Source organism: Rhineura floridana, chromosome 1 (assembly GCF_030035675.1).
Source record: "Rhineura floridana isolate rRhiFlo1 chromosome 1, rRhiFlo1.hap2, whole genome shotgun sequence".
Taxonomy (NCBI): domain Eukaryota; kingdom Metazoa; phylum Chordata; class Lepidosauria; order Squamata; family Rhineuridae; genus Rhineura; species Rhineura floridana.
Window position 1 is genome coordinate 71,723,102 of NC_084480.1, and position 15,406 is coordinate 71,738,507.

General features: G+C 42.0%; 1 protein-coding gene and 1 long non-coding RNA gene across 8 annotated transcripts in view; one reads left to right on the plus strand and one right to left on the minus strand.

Moving 5' to 3' along the window:
* LOC133383294 (uncharacterized) overlaps nucleotides 1-13,976 on the minus strand; it is a 29,824-nt gene extending 15,848 nt beyond the window's left edge. Inside the window, exon 1 of the long non-coding RNA XR_009762233.1 lies at nucleotides 13,735-13,976. This is a non-coding gene — a long non-coding RNA (uncharacterized LOC133383294). The remainder of the gene's footprint in view (nucleotides 1-13,734) is intronic.
* The window catches only part of FER (FER tyrosine kinase), a 268,182-nt gene continuing 266,030 nt past the window's right edge, over nucleotides 13,255-15,406 (plus strand). For 4 of the 7 annotated variants that reach the window (XM_061623654.1, XM_061623709.1, XM_061623700.1 and 1 more), the window contains exon 1: nucleotides 13,255-13,429. The gene's annotated coding sequence lies outside the window, so the exon portion shown is untranslated. The other 3 variants (XM_061623662.1, XM_061623691.1, XM_061623681.1) reach the window with 3 other exon arrangements.

Below are 15,406 nucleotides of genomic sequence, written 5' to 3' on the forward strand. Positions count from 1 at the left end.
CAATAGGGCTACCCAAACCAGAGATATAAGAATAAATGAAATATATAAAGTTAATAGCATTACCTAATTCAGATGTAACAAGACATCATAGTATGAGAACTATCAATACAGCATATCTTCTGACATCCTGCCTCCAGTCCAACTGCCTTAAGAACATAATTAATGAAAGGTAATCCATGCAGTAATGGTTAGTGGGATGGCGTGATGATGCTTACCTGACATCCCATCACTGGCATTGCTGCAGTTTACCAATAGGAAGGAGGAGGAAGGAGGAGGTGGCAGTGAGGTCAGTGCAGCGCAAATTGCACTGGCACAGCAATCCAGTGCTCCCACCATTGCTTTTGCACTGCATCAAAAAACCAAAACTATCAAGTAGGGAAACATTGTTTGGCTGAGAGAGTGAAAAAGCCAGCTTAGAAGAAGCAAAGAGTTCCTTCCCAAAGCATATATTCCAAAAGCCCCCCTTCTCCCCATTCTGGGGAAAAGCAGGCCAAAGCATCAGCAAAGAAACAACATCAAAAGAAACCCAGACAAATGCTATTTTAGGCTGCATTAACAGAAGTTTAGTTCCGAATTGCATGAAGTACTAGTTCCCCTCTATTCGGCACTGATTAGGCCTCATCTTGAGTACTGCATCCAGTTCTGGACACCACACTTTAAGAAGGATGCAGACAAACTGGAACAGGTTCAGAGGACGGCATCAAGGGTGATCAGGGGACTAGAAACAAAGCCCTATGAAGGAAGACTGAAAGAACTGGGCATGTTTAGCCTTGAGAAGAGAAGATTGAGGAGAGAAATGATAGCACTCTTCAAGTACTTGAAAGGTTGCCACACAGAGGAGGGCCATAATCTTTCCTCAATTGTCCCAGAGTGCAGGACATGGAATAATGGGCTCAAGTTGCAGGAAGTCAGATTTTGACTGAACATCAAGAAAAACTTCCTAACTGTTATAGCTGAACGACAATGGAACCAATTACCTAGGGAGGTGGTGGTTTCTCCAACACTAGAGGCCTTCAAGAGGGAGCTGGACAGCCACCTGTTGGATATGCTTTCAGCTGGATTCCTGCATTGAGCAGGGGGTTGGACTCCATGGCCTTATAGGTCCCTTCCAACTCTACTCTTCTATGATTCTCTCCCCAGCCCCCGTCTTTGCCTGTGTACCAATTTAAATCCTTTTGGCAGCTAACAGTGGTTCAAGCTTTTCCTGCATTCTGATTAGTTCTCTCTAGTTTCCACCTGAATAATTTTTCCTTTGTTAAAAATCAGTCTTTTGTTAATTTACGACTTCAGTCATGATGCTCCATCTTCTTCCTTGAACTGCAGCCTGAAATCCTTCAATTTTCTTACCAAAACTGAGAGTCATAAATATTGCCCAGGCCAAGGAGAGAACCCTTGATAGCATTTGGTTCCTGGTTGAAAGAGTCCTTGTACCCCCATAAATGTATCTCCCTCCTTCATTTGTTGCTATGTGCCTTCAAGTCGATTATGACTTATGGTGACCCCATGAATCAGCAACCGCCAAGAGCATCTGTCATGAACCACCCTGTTCAGAACTTGTAAGTTCAGGTCTGTGGCTTCCTTTATGGAATCAATCCATCTCATTTGGCCTTCCTCTTTTTCTACTTCCTTATGCTTTTCACAGCATTATTGTCTTTTCTAGTGAAACATGTCTTCTCATGATGTGTCCAAAGTATGATAACGTTAGTTTCACCATTTTAATTTCTAGTGACAGTTCTGGTTTAATTTGTTCTAACACCCTCCTTCATATTCCAACTTAATCAGAGAGGCCTGGACAGAATCTTCCGATCCAAGCAGAGAAGACTTGGATTAAAAATAAGCCTAAACATAATCATTTAATCACATATGGGAAACTTGTGGCTTTCTAGATGTTGGTGGATGCCAATCCCCATCAGCATTAGCCAGCAAGGACAATGGGCAGGGATTATGGGAACTGTATTCCAGCCATATCTGGAGTGCCACAGGTTCCACATCCCTGATCTAATGTAACAGAAAACTGGGGAATATACATTCAAATAACAACTATTGTGTGGTATTAGTTTCAGAAACTTGGACAGAATTTTAGAGTCAACTTAGTCCATTGAACAGCTTCAACAGAAAAACCGCCAAAGGTTGAGATCCCAACAATGTGGTATGAGATACTACGACAAACAGCGATAAGACCATAAAAGAACAGAACAAGGAAAGCAGAGGGAAATTAAATTAGGAGGAAGACAAAATATCTCAAGAGTTCATCTGAATCTACAGTAGCTTAACTTTAAACTATGCATTCATTAAAAGAGATCTGTTTTGCTTCATGGTCTATTCAGGAGAACCTAAGAAATTCGAATCTTTGAGTTTATTTTAAACATGGGGGGTAGCCACGATATCTGTTGTAACACGGCGCAGAAATTACCAGTCCTAGCCTTTGAAGTGTCCCATATAGGGGACATTCATATTTGACTACTCTATCCCTTCACACCCAATTCCCATGTTTTATTACCTTGGGGGGTCCTTTCTGCATTCCATCCTGCCCAGGACACACTGTCAGCATGTCTTGGTCTAGACAGAGAACAATCTAAATGGCTTCCTTGACCCTTCTCTTTTGTGGTCTTGGGCATTCACCATTCAGGCCTTCTGGGCCTTCTAGTCAACACCACCGCAGAACCCAGAAAATAGGTCCAAGAAGAACCTAACCAACACAACTGTTTTTTGCAGTCCCAAGAAAGCCACAAAAACAGGAGCTTTATTGAGTGCCTGGTGAGGGGCCACATATGACTTCTGGCCTGGGCTGTTTTCAGCTTGGTGGGTCATAGGTTGTGCTGAATGAGTATGATTTCCCAGCATAGAAGTCAAAGACATGGATTAAAGCTGTGGCTCTGGGATGAGGGAGAATACTATCTTTTTTAACTGGCAGGGAAGTGACTTCCCTGAAACTGCCTGGGACACTTTGGGTTGCATTCAACTTAGTTCTACTTAGAGTAAACCCATTGAAAGTAATAGCCCTGAGTTAGCTATGTTCATTCATTTCTATGGGCTGTCTCCCATGCTAGGCCTACTCAGAATTGACTCATTGAAGTTAATGGACATGACTAACTTAGGTTCATTTTTTCCATTGGTCTACTCTGAGTAGAACTAAAATTGGATACAGTGTTTTAACATGTGAGTCTTAAACCAACTTGTCCTCAAAGAGGTCAATAATGTGAATGCAAACTTTGTATTAACTGGAATGTACTCTCTCTTCCGTGTTTTTCATTAGCAGTATTCACCTGTGGAACACATAAATGCAAGAGAGACTAAAATGTTTTGTTAGGCCTTTCTTTTCCGATTCCTTGCGGAATGTCCAACTACACTTCAAGAGCACTAAGGCTGCCTCTGTTGTCTGATTAGGCTTTGGAGTTGCTATTGGCTGTGCTTGTTGCTATTTCTGTACTATTCATTCTCATGCCCCAAATCCATAAACAGGTTTTCATCAAGACACTGTAATGCCATCTGAAGGCTACACAGAACTTCACTGCAAAAAGATTCCACACTCTGGGAGAATCTAGGGCCACCTTTAACATTCTGCCACCCTTGGCTAATAGTAATAATATTTTTTAAATGAAGTCCTCCTGTGCAGTACCTGTCTTTCAGTTTTCAGAAGTGTTGCTTCCCATGCTGTCCAGGGCTTCTTCAGATGTCTGTTCTTTGGGAGAAGATGCACAATAATTCTGAAAATCCAAAGGGAGATTTAGGCTGCAATCCAATACACACTTACTCAGGAGTAAGGCCCATTGAACCCAATGGCACTTAGTCATGTATTGAATTGCACGGTTAGTGGTGGTGTGGAAACAGCCTAATGGCAAGGGTTTTGTAAAGTGTGTTCTCCCTTGAGCCCAGCAACATCACAGGCAGCTCACTACACTTGTCTGATTCTCATGCCAGTCCTGCAATAGAGAAAGGCAATCTCCAGCAGTGCTTCTGCTGTTGCAGCTTAGGGGAAACTCTGAGGGAGATTCCTTCAAAAGGACACTTATAGATGTGGGGCTGGAAATTGCTCTGATACAGGTAGTCACAGCTTGCAGTGCATGTATTACCATTACTCTTACCTCATTGTTGGCTATAGGGCAGCCAGTGGCATGGCTGAGTTTCAGATAAGTTTTGTTATCCAGATTTTGGTAGACTTGGTACACTTCCAGACAACCTATGTATTAAGCATTCATTCTGATTTGTTTGCAGGAAGGTTAGGTGACATTGGCTATTTAGTGAGCATTCATCCTGATTTGTTTGTGGGGAATGTCACATAATGTTGCATCAAGCAATTGTCATCCCACACTTTCCAGTGCATTTCCCCATCACTCACCTTATCAAAAGTCCAATCTTTTGGGGAAACAGGTTTGTAGTGCAAGACCGTCCAGTCAAGTGTAATTGTGAAACCTGAATTTGCTGGTATGCGATTGGATCCCACTCAAAAATAGTGACAGTATGGAAGCGCCCTTGGATGTGACAATTGATCATTCTTCCTCCTTCCCCCATTGGGTGGCCCACCTCAACCTGGCATCATTTCCTTCCCCCTTTCGTTAATACACTTTCCCTCCAAGGAGGAGATCCCTTCCGGTGACATCTTTCTGAGCTCTGGGGGAATATTCAACAACAGCTTGGTTGGCACCATGCTTATCAGCTTCTTAGTGCACACCCATTTGCACCCTGTTATTATGGCTGGATGCATTTTGTGGATTTGAGCCAGAACTGCCGATTGCTAATGTCAGCCATATATTACATTAGAAATGCACATTTTTATGCATGGCTTAGCAAAAATACTGCCATCCCTTGACTGAGCACTCCAAGGATTGCAATTTCTACTTGAAAATCTGGGAGATTATTTTTTTTTGGGTATGTACTAATGATCTTATTATGTTTTCTCCTCACAAGAGTCTCTGCCTGCAATGATTCTTCTCCCTCTAACTTCCCCCCATTGCTGCCACATGCATAATAACATTCTTTAGTATATCCAAGAGATTATTTATGCTAGAATTTGCAATGACTTGAGATTTGCTTTTTACCACCTTGGAGGAGTGATAATGAGGTACTCTGTCTCTTACATTTATATTCCCCTTCCAGGCATGTAATTTTCTTCAAAAGTTGATATTATTCTCATAGCAAGCTGCTCATTCCAATAATGGAATGCAAAGTAGCGACCTGCCCTACAACTAGGACTTACGTTTTCTCAGCAAAAGGATTAATTCTATGCAGCAGATATGGCAACTTCAATTTAAGACAATGAACTGGAAAGGGGGGGAATGAGACAAAGAAAGGATACAAAATTACAGGACAATGTTAAAGTAGTAGGAAGACGGGTAAAGAGAAAACCAAACCTTGATTCTTTGATTGTACTGAGCAGAAAAAAACACCGATGGCATATTTATATTATAACTATTATTAATTGTTTTATATTGTATTCATGTGCAGCAGCCCTATTAGTCTAACCTTAAAATGGCAAAGAGATGCTTTAAAACTGATCACAACGATCCTATAATCTCAAAGACTGAAAGATCAATAGTTCATGTGATTTGGACTATTTGAGAATCTGATTAAATAGTTTTCCAGGTAGCAAAAGAGTCTCTTTAATTTTACTTCTCTGTTCTTCAGGATAAAACTCCTTAGTGATATACACTTAACCAGCAGGGAAGTAGTCTTAGACCCCTTATTTTTTTTGGAGCAGCATCCTGTGAGCCAATCAGCGTGAAAGACAAGTGTTAGCCACTGAGAAGAGTCTTCTAACATGTTTCCTTGTCCTTTCCTGAATATTGGAGCCAATCAGAGTGAAAGGAGGTGAGTCAGCCACTGAGAAGACTCTTCTCAGTAGCTAACACTCTCCTTTTTCATGCTTATTGGCTCCTAGGGACGTCTGTTGTTGTGGGAGAAGGCATTCACCAGATCTCATTCTCAACTCTGCAGCAAAAAAGGGGGAGGGGGCATGGCTGTGAGTAACATGGAGTGACCCTGCAGTTCTGAATTTGACACTATATTACTGTTAACCGGTGGCTTTAAGCCCTAGTCGTTTGATGGTAAGGTTTTCTCTCTTCACAGATAAGGGCTATGACCTCAGCATAGCTGAAGAGCATGGCTCCCAAACATTTTTGCATCTGATGAAACTTTTGGATACTTGTCATCAGCAGTGATTTTGTGAACCTCAGAGTTTGAGCAAAACCATGTCCATAAAGGTTTATGTGATTGAATTTATTGCTGTACACATCTTTGATACTTATGTATCAAAGCCTTTCAATGAATACATACGTACATGAAGCCATCAACTGATTTAAACTCATTTCTTCTCTTCAGGGAAATCTGTGAACCCTACAGCTCTGTGAGGGGGAATCTCTATCTGAGCATTTTCACCAAACTGCAAATCCCAGGATTCTTTGAAGGACAACAGGAAAGTTAAACTGATAGTTTATATATATCAGAAACAACTCTGGGAGCCACAGAGGCAGAAGAAGAGCACTAGAGAATGTGGCTGAAGACAAACAATAGTTGTTTAAAAGAGCCAAAGTGGAATAATTGTGCCATTGTGGCCTATAGTGTACTCATTCATTTCCTTTGCCCCGTCTGGGCAAACAGGGTTTGCAGGCTTGTGGATCATGCCACAAAAGTCCTTGAAACCTTTTTGACCAGACCTGATTGTGGGACAGAAAAATGAATGTGTCCACACCACACCATTGCTCTGTTGGGGGTAAGAGGGGAAGATTGCAATTTGTTAATAAGTAAAGTTTCCAAAAGAAAAGGCAAAGAGAGGAAGGAAGACAAAACGAAAACAGATCCTGCAAGCCTGGAGGATTGGGATGGAAACCTTATATTCAGATTTGGCAAAATAAGCTACAGACATCTACAAATAAAACACTATTACATATGTCATAATGTGTATTTATATGTATGTATATATTTTGCAAATATTGACTGTATGATTGTCTTAACTTTATTTTTGTAAAAATAACGCTGAAGCAGCTCCTTTTCTACCCTGGGTTTGAATGAATATTTCCCTTAAGAGAACACAAATGAAATCAAAGATGAGGATAACGAGTAATAGCAATGGCCATAAGGTATTCATCATTCATCCTTAACTCTACCAAGGGGATGGGGAACCTTTTTCAGCCCAAGCATCACTTTCCCTTCTGGGCAGCTTTAGGGGCATCACATGCAAGTGTGACAAGCAGGGCCAGAGGCATAAGTGGGCAGAATTTTAACTGTGGTGACATTTACCTTTCTACAATGAGCTCCTTTCTTCACATCGTCACACACCCCTTTATATCCTTCAAACAAGCAAGCAAGCAGCATTATCAAAGACACATTGCAGCCAGGTAAAACATTCCAGGAGGATGCAAAGCAAGGCGGGAGAGGAGATGTGTTTTGGGAGAGTCCTGAGAAGCCTGGAGAGCTGCATTGAGCTTTCTGGCCTGAGGTTCCTGATCCTTGCTCTACAAAACACTGAGGGTGTACAGTAGTACTTACTTCTAAGTAAACATGCATAGGTTTGTGCTGTAATCTCTCTTCCTACCTCTGTTCACAAAGTTGGAGCCAGCAATAAAAAATTCTACACATTTTGTAAACTTCTACTGATGGCCATAGATCAGATATCAGGCTTAAAGAATCACACACACCCTTTTCTTTAATCTCAAGGTCCACCAACTGGAATCAGTCACAAAATGGTGGCACCAAATACTTACTTTACCCTATAGTCTGTACACTGGGAAAACCTACATGTACACGTTTAAATCTGCATCTGGCATGATAGATCAGGGATTCTAACACAAAAGTCTAAAACTCGCTAGCAAAGGTCCAAAAGACCTTGTCAGAGCAATTAATACTCATATTTTACAGCTGGAGAACATGAAAGCAGAGAGACAAGTAAGTACAAGGTCAGCCTTGGCAGAGAATATTTTTTGTTAGAGTGTTTAAGAAACAGTAAGTTATGCCAGCACAGTTGAGCATAAAAATTTCAGTTTACAACTGAGAAACAATGAGGATCCGGGGGACATGTATAGAACTGCAGCCTGTGTATGAGCACATTCTCAAGTCCTGGTGCTTCTTATCCATGTTTATTCATAACTGGCTCTCACTTTTTTGTTGTTATTGTTAAACATTTGCTGATCTACTGCAAATCAGCTGCAATCTATCAGTACATCCTAGTTTATCTTCTACTTGCCCCCCCAGATGATATCAAGATCATGTAAGTTTAGTAGTAGTACTGTAACATTCATTTTTAAATACATTAACACGCACCCATGAACCCAGCATGTAATACTAGACTTCCCAAAAGAGCAGCAGATTCTGTGAATCTGTGTAATCAACAACTTTCTGTTCCTCTCTGCCTTAGGCATCTGATTATAATAATTTCTCATTTGTGACAGGTTTCCACAGTCCTATTGCCACTTATATTTATTTGCAATTGCTCAAGAGATATTAGAAACATTTATCCTTATTATGGAAGTGACACATAGAAGATTGGAGGCATCAGGTCAGTTTAGTTATCTTTAAAATTATCCTTTGGGTTTGCTACTAATCTGTAGAATTTTGTCATATAATCATTGCAACAATACTTTGTCCTGGTCAGAGCTTGGAAAAGTTACTTTTTTAAACTACAACTCCCATCAGCCCAATCCAGTGGCCATGCTGGCGGGGGCTGATGGGAGCTGTAGTTTTAAAAAGTAACTTTTCCAAGCTCTGGTCCTGGTCTAGGCACACAAGACAAGGATGGATCATTTTCAGTTCTGTACCATTTTACTAAACTTGGCCCTAATCCTGAAAACTATGCATTTTTTTAAAAAAGTGAACTGTTATGTCATTACAAGAAAACAATGTACTTCTGCAGATGGTAGATTACCATTGTGCACCAAATGTGGGACACCTCTTGAACATTTTTACTCTTTTGCAATAAAACAAAACTAAAAAAAAGGAAAAACCAGAAATGAAATCTACCACCTGTTGAGATCAGGAATTAAGAGCTAATAATGAGCATAACATCATTAATGCCATACTGTGGAAAAATCACAAAGAGGAAGCTTCAAATTAAATTTGCAGGGGATCTTGGCTGAAGACTTTCTCCTGAGGAGACATTATAGAAAGATCTTCTGCAAGGGGATAAGCGTTTCTAGAGAATATAGTACTATATTGTGTAAATTCACTTCCAACTCATTGCAAAAAAGCAGTGCCTCAGCAACACTAAAGGATCTCAGGGTGAAAGCAATCTAGAGTAGAAGTAGGTAAGATTTGGGAAGCACCAGCTACTAGCATCCACAGCTTGAAGTAGGATAGCTAAGTAATTATAAGACAAGCCCCGTAAAGACATGCAAGCTTATCGTAACTTACGTAACAGTTTTTATATAATAAGCCATTTTTGGCAGCATTATTAAAACCCATTGCCAAACTCCACAGGATTTAGTACCACAGAACAACTGTATCAAGAATTTCCAGAACTAAGAGGAATATTCCTGCCTGCAGATGGAAACTTCAGTGTATATAAAGGAGCAATAAGAACTTCCACAGCTTTTTTTTCCCTTCAATTAATTTTTATTCAAATTTTCAAAACCAAAACAATACAAAAAGAAAAAACACAAATCAATAACTAATACAATAAAAAAAGAAAAAAAATTAAAATATTGACTTCCGATTTGTCGTAGTTCAGCTATAAGTCTATAATATATAACAAGCCTGTCTCTTAATAGATCACCTTCCTCCAGCGGTTATCTTAGTTGGTATCAAATCTCATTAACATCATATCATTTTATTCTTCCACAAAAAGTCAAAGAGAAGTTTCCAATCCTTGAGATATATGTCCATCAATTTTTTTTCCAGATAAACATGCCAATTAATCCAACTCATCAAGTCTACTAAGTCCAGTAATTTCAAATCGCTCTTCTTCCATTATCCGTGTTGGTTCCATCTTCCATCTTCCATCTTTACGCACCCAATAATCTTGCTGTCATAGTCATATAATAAAAGTCTGATAGGAATTTCCTTTATCACAGATATTTCCTTGCCATCAATTCCGAACATATCACTGAAGTATTGTTGCAAAGCCGCATCTCTGTTCCTCTTTTTTACAGAATACACTAGCACATCTCTTGAAGATTTTTCCATTGACACAAAACAGGGATTAATTCTGTTAACTTTCTCCATTTCAAGTTCCATCAAATCCTTCCAGTCCAGGAATTTTTTCGAACCGATTATATCTTTATCTCCAATCTCTTCATCAATTCCTTCAGGGACAGCGCTGGGTTCCAAACCGTAATATTTGTCTCCAGGATCCATCACAGCCAGGAAATCCAAATCTTTTTCCAGGTCCATATTTAATCCAATCTCCATAGTTTGAACCTTGCCTTTAATTTTTCTTTCATCCTTTTTTGGTTTTCCAGATCTATCTTTATTCTCCTTTCTCATAGAATCCTGAATTTCTTTCAGCTCCTGTCTCATTTCGTCAAATTCAATTCTCAATGCTTGACTATTATTTCTCAGTTCTTATTTTATTGACTTAATCCCATTCATTATTTTCTGAAACATATCTAAAGATAAAGTCCCTTCTTGTACATCCATGATCATCTTAATTGTCATTCTTAAAACCAAAGGAACAAAACTCCTTCAATTTTCAATGTCCCAAGCAAAGAGCAGTTTATTTCTTTATCCAGTTACAAAGGAGTTAATCTTTCAAACCAACTGACGTCACACTCTAAACAGCCCTTATCTCTTATATGCCCAGAAGTGCAAAAACAGCTTTAGTTCACAGCATCCAAATAACTAGTAGCAGAAAGAATGAGCAGATTCGTCAAAAAAAAGAAAAAAAAAGTAGACCAGAAAAAATAGTCCGAGACATATATTACACAAAAGTCTTATAAATCAAAAAGATTTTTCTTTTCTCTTCCAATCAGAAACCCCTCTTCCATTGTAATCTTTAGAATGCTAATTTCCATGTCAGCTTTTTGCAATAAAAAAAAGATAGGCTATTTTTATTTTCTTCCCCCTTAGTTCCGTGAGTAAAAGAGAAAGTTTTGACTCACCCAGGTTTTCTTAATTGCTGGTTCTTTGACAAATCTCTTTAGCTGTATAGATAACAAAATAATGAGCGTAGACAGGAGAATGCTTGCCTGTTAGGCCGTTTTTCTTTGAAGAAAAAAAAACGGTTCACTTATTCAGCTGAGCTAGCTAGAAATCCTAGCTCCGTCCGAGCTGCTGGAAGACCTTCTTTCACAGACAATTCTGATGAATTCCAGTCTCCAACAAACACAACAAAGCTGTGTGGGAAATCTCACGTTTCTTCCTTATCCGGAAGAAATTATCCCCAGTCAAAAAAACCCCTTCTGACTGGATTTAAAACTGAAAAAGTTTCATCCAAGACGGGAGCCCGTCTTAGAGGCGGCACAGGCAGAGGGATCCTCCTGGGAAGTCCAGAACTTCCACAGCTTTGGATGCCTTTTCAGAAAGGCAGGATATAAGTGCATGAATTAAACAACAATAAATCATTTTGCTTGCTCTATGCTAGAGTGCTGTCCTCAAATTGTAAAGCAGATTTCATGACCTATTGGATATTAGCTGTAAAAATATTCCATTTTAGATTTTTTCTAGGAATTAAGTGCCTTTAGACTACATGTGTACCATATTTCAACTTACTGAGTTAAGCATTATGCACTGCAGTTTAGAGTCCCCAATTCTGAAGGGAAGTGAAATAAGTAATGATCAGATTCACAAGTTGAAGTACAAATGAACTACTCCATGAACACTGACATTAATTTGCATATTAAAATGAATGAAACTATAATGTGGGAAGGGTTATACATACACATAAAAATTTGGACATGCTCTATCCACTCCAGATTCAGTGGATTCAGATTCACTGTCACAGTGCCTGCTAAAAACCTAATAATATGGGTATTTAACTCTACTCAGAATTATATATAAACGGTTGATGGATATTAGCACTCATAATCATTTGGTTGTTCTGGCTTTGCCACAAAAGGTATTGAAGTTCTTTTTATTATGGTTCATTCATGTTGGTTACTTGGAACACTACCACAGCACAATTCTATGCAGCTCAACCCTTTGGAGCAGCTTTTCAAGTCCACACATTTCTAGTCCACAGAAAATGACAATGATATAACACTTGTCTTTATTATCGATCACTGTTCAAGCCACTGAGAAAGTCCAATGCCTGAACGAAATCCCAGACACTATTTCTGATCTCTATGTATGGATGTGAAAGTTGGACAGTGAAAAAAGTAAATAAGAGAAAAATAAACTCATTTGAAATGTGGTGTTGGAGAAGAGTTTTGCGGACACCATGGACTGCGAAAAAGACAAATAATTGGGTGTTAGAACAAATTAAACCAGAACTATCACTAGAAACTAAAACGATGAAACTGAGGTTATCATACTTTGGACACATCATGAGAAGACATGTTTCACTAGAAAAGACAATAATGCTGTGAAAAACATAAGGAACTAGAAAAAGAGGAAGGCCAAACAAGAGATGAATTGATTCCATAAAGGAAGCCACAGACCTGAGCTTACAAAATCTGAACAGGGTGGTTCATGACAGATGCTCTTGGAGGTTACTGATTCATAGGATCGCCATAAGTCGTAGTTGATCTGAAGGCACATAACAAGTCAGGTGACGCAACTCGTTTCCAGGAGCAATTAAGGATACAAGCCTATGCGCGCTTATCTGGGAGTGTCCCCTGAAACTTTGTGCAACTTGGTTCTCAGTAAACACACGTCGGATCGGGCTGCGTATGAACATACGAGCAACAGCTCAGTCCTGCCTGTGTACGTTTACACGAGAGTTAGCTCTCAGTGAATCCAAATGGGGCTTAGTCCCATATTTTGGAAGCTTGCTTGATAAAGTCAGCGGGAATTCCTTCCAAGGAAGCATGAAAAACGATTGGACTGCACAGCCGACCAACCGAAACGAAGTATTATCACCTTACAGTGCACTCTAATACACGTCTACGCAGAAGCAAACTCCATTGGATTCAATGGGACTTACTCCCAGGTAAGCGTGTATGGACGTAACCGGATTCCTCCTCTCCCTGCTGCGATACAGACCCACCTCCGCCTACTCAATGGAAGGAAGTCAACGCCCTCTCAACTCCTTACGTCTTCCCACCCACAAGAGCCAGCCAATCTCCTCCCGGTCATGAGGGAGAAGGGCGGGAGCACCACTATCCTCCCTTTCATCGATTGGTTTACGCAGCTAGATAGTTTCTTCACCACACCACCACCAGCCGAGGAACAGTCAGGGTGTGTGTGTATGCGCGCGCCGGTTGGCTACCGGTAACAAGAGAATGTGGAGCCGATTGGCTGCCGGTGGAGCGAGAAGTAGTAGCGGATTGGCTGGGGGTGCTCTCACGTGACGCAGGCGGGAGGGTGACGGGCGTGTTGTGGTGGAGGGGGTTCAGCTTGTCAGGTAGGTGGATGGTGCTGTTAATAGGAATAATGACGCCGCGCGCTCGGGGCTTGTACTGCCTGCGGGTGTACTCTGCCTGTGGCCGGGGCTGCGCGCGCTGCGGGCGGGGGGAGCGTGGACATTGGCCGGGATGAGGGAACGTGAGAGGTGCGAGTGCCAGCCCTAGGCCCAAGGGGTGGGCGGGGGCGGCGCCGGAGTGTCGCTTGTAGGGGGAGGATGGAAGGAAGGCAGGAGGTGCTACTGCTGCCGCTCCCCGGCCTCGGTGGGGCGGCTCTGTGTAAGAGTGGTTTGGAGGCGCTCCTTACTTGCCCTGGGCTGATGTCTCTCCTTCGCCACGGTCCTGCATCTTTCCTTCGAGTCGGTTGGTTTGGAAGACGGGGGTGCGGACGGACCTCCTAGGCGCTTCACGCGGCTGCAGAGATTTCTAGAGTTCAAGTTCTGCACTCGCGTATAGGGCCTCCCTCTTTTGGGGTGCCTGAATCTGGGCGGAGAAAGGAACTCCCGGGAACAATGGGGCTTTGGGGCTGGGTTCCCTTCCAGGGTTTCCTCCCAGGCTATAGTGTCAACACGGGGGGGGTGTATGCAGACGGGGCGGAGCCAGCTTGGAGCTCAGCACTGTGCGGCACCGGCTGATGGCCTGACTTCTTGGGCACTGACAAAACTGCTGAGGTGCAGGAGCCCTGGGCCTGACCAGGTTTCCCTACTCTGGGCCATGCATGCCAACAACACCTCCTTGAGGACAGCTGGTACAGGCCAGCTTCTGCCAATGGAAGTGGGCATCGAAGTGGTGTCCTCAAGGAGCAGTGCTGTTTCTAATTGTTCATCTGCCTCACTCATTGGGAGGTGCAGTGATATGGATTGGGAGGAAGAGGACAGGTGAGCAAGTGAAGAGAGAAACAGCTTATCTGTAGGAGGAGTATATGAATTGTAGAAGGCAAGCGCTGCTCATTGCAGGAGAAGCTACTACCATTCATTTGCTCACACACTGTCTTGTTCTTAAAGGTGGTGCATGAGGAGGATTGGGCTTTGTGGTGCAAGTCAGAAAGATTAATCTCTCCACTTACCTACCTACCTTCTTAAGATATGTAGCTGAGCTTAGATGGGAGAGCAGAAACGTAGAAGCAAGCAGAGTGTAGCCTATATAGGGTAGTGGTAGTTTTTGTTTGCTTGCTTGGGGTACCTCTCCTGTGCCTAATTCTCACTGCTACGTCACCCAAAGAGGGTGAGTGAGCAGGTAAAGCCTCCCAAAGATTGAGGAGTGGTGAGTGGTCAGAAGCAGCAGTGGCTTGTCTGCTCTTATCTGACTTGCTGCCATGAATGGGGTGGAAGCAATCAAGCAGAGGCACTAGTTGCAGCCTTTTCTTTTTGCTTGCCTGTGCTTTTTCTGTTCCCAGTCCCTTCTCCTGCACTAACCAATAGAAGGGCACAGGCTACAACTTAGGTCCATCCTCAAGAGTGAGAGGAGCAACTGGTGCCTGCTTTTGCCCTCTTTCCCTGGCTTTGTGCAGTGTGGTAGGATCATTTGGTCCATCCAGAATGAATGAAGTAGCAGAAACTGCCACTGTCTCTATGTCAGCCTTTCCCAACCTTGGGTCCCCAGATACTGTTGGACTACAGCTTCCATCAGCCTCAGACAGCATGGCCAATGATCAGGAATTATGGGAATTGTAGTCCAGCAACATCTGGGGACCCAAGGTTGGGAAAGGCTGCACTATGTGTTTGCCTTCCAGCACTTCACTGGTTCTGTGTGCAATATCCAATGCTGCACCACCTAGAAGGGAGGGCACAAGTGAGTGAAATAATGAGGTGGTTGCTCCTCATATGAGCTGCTGCCTCTGCCCACTTACACAATTGTGCTGTTCCTCTAGGTCAGCCTTTCCCAACTAATGGGCTACCAGATGTTGTTGGACCACAACTCCCATCAGCCTCAGCCAGCATTGCCAGTGGTCAGGAAAGATGGGAATTGTGGTCCAACAA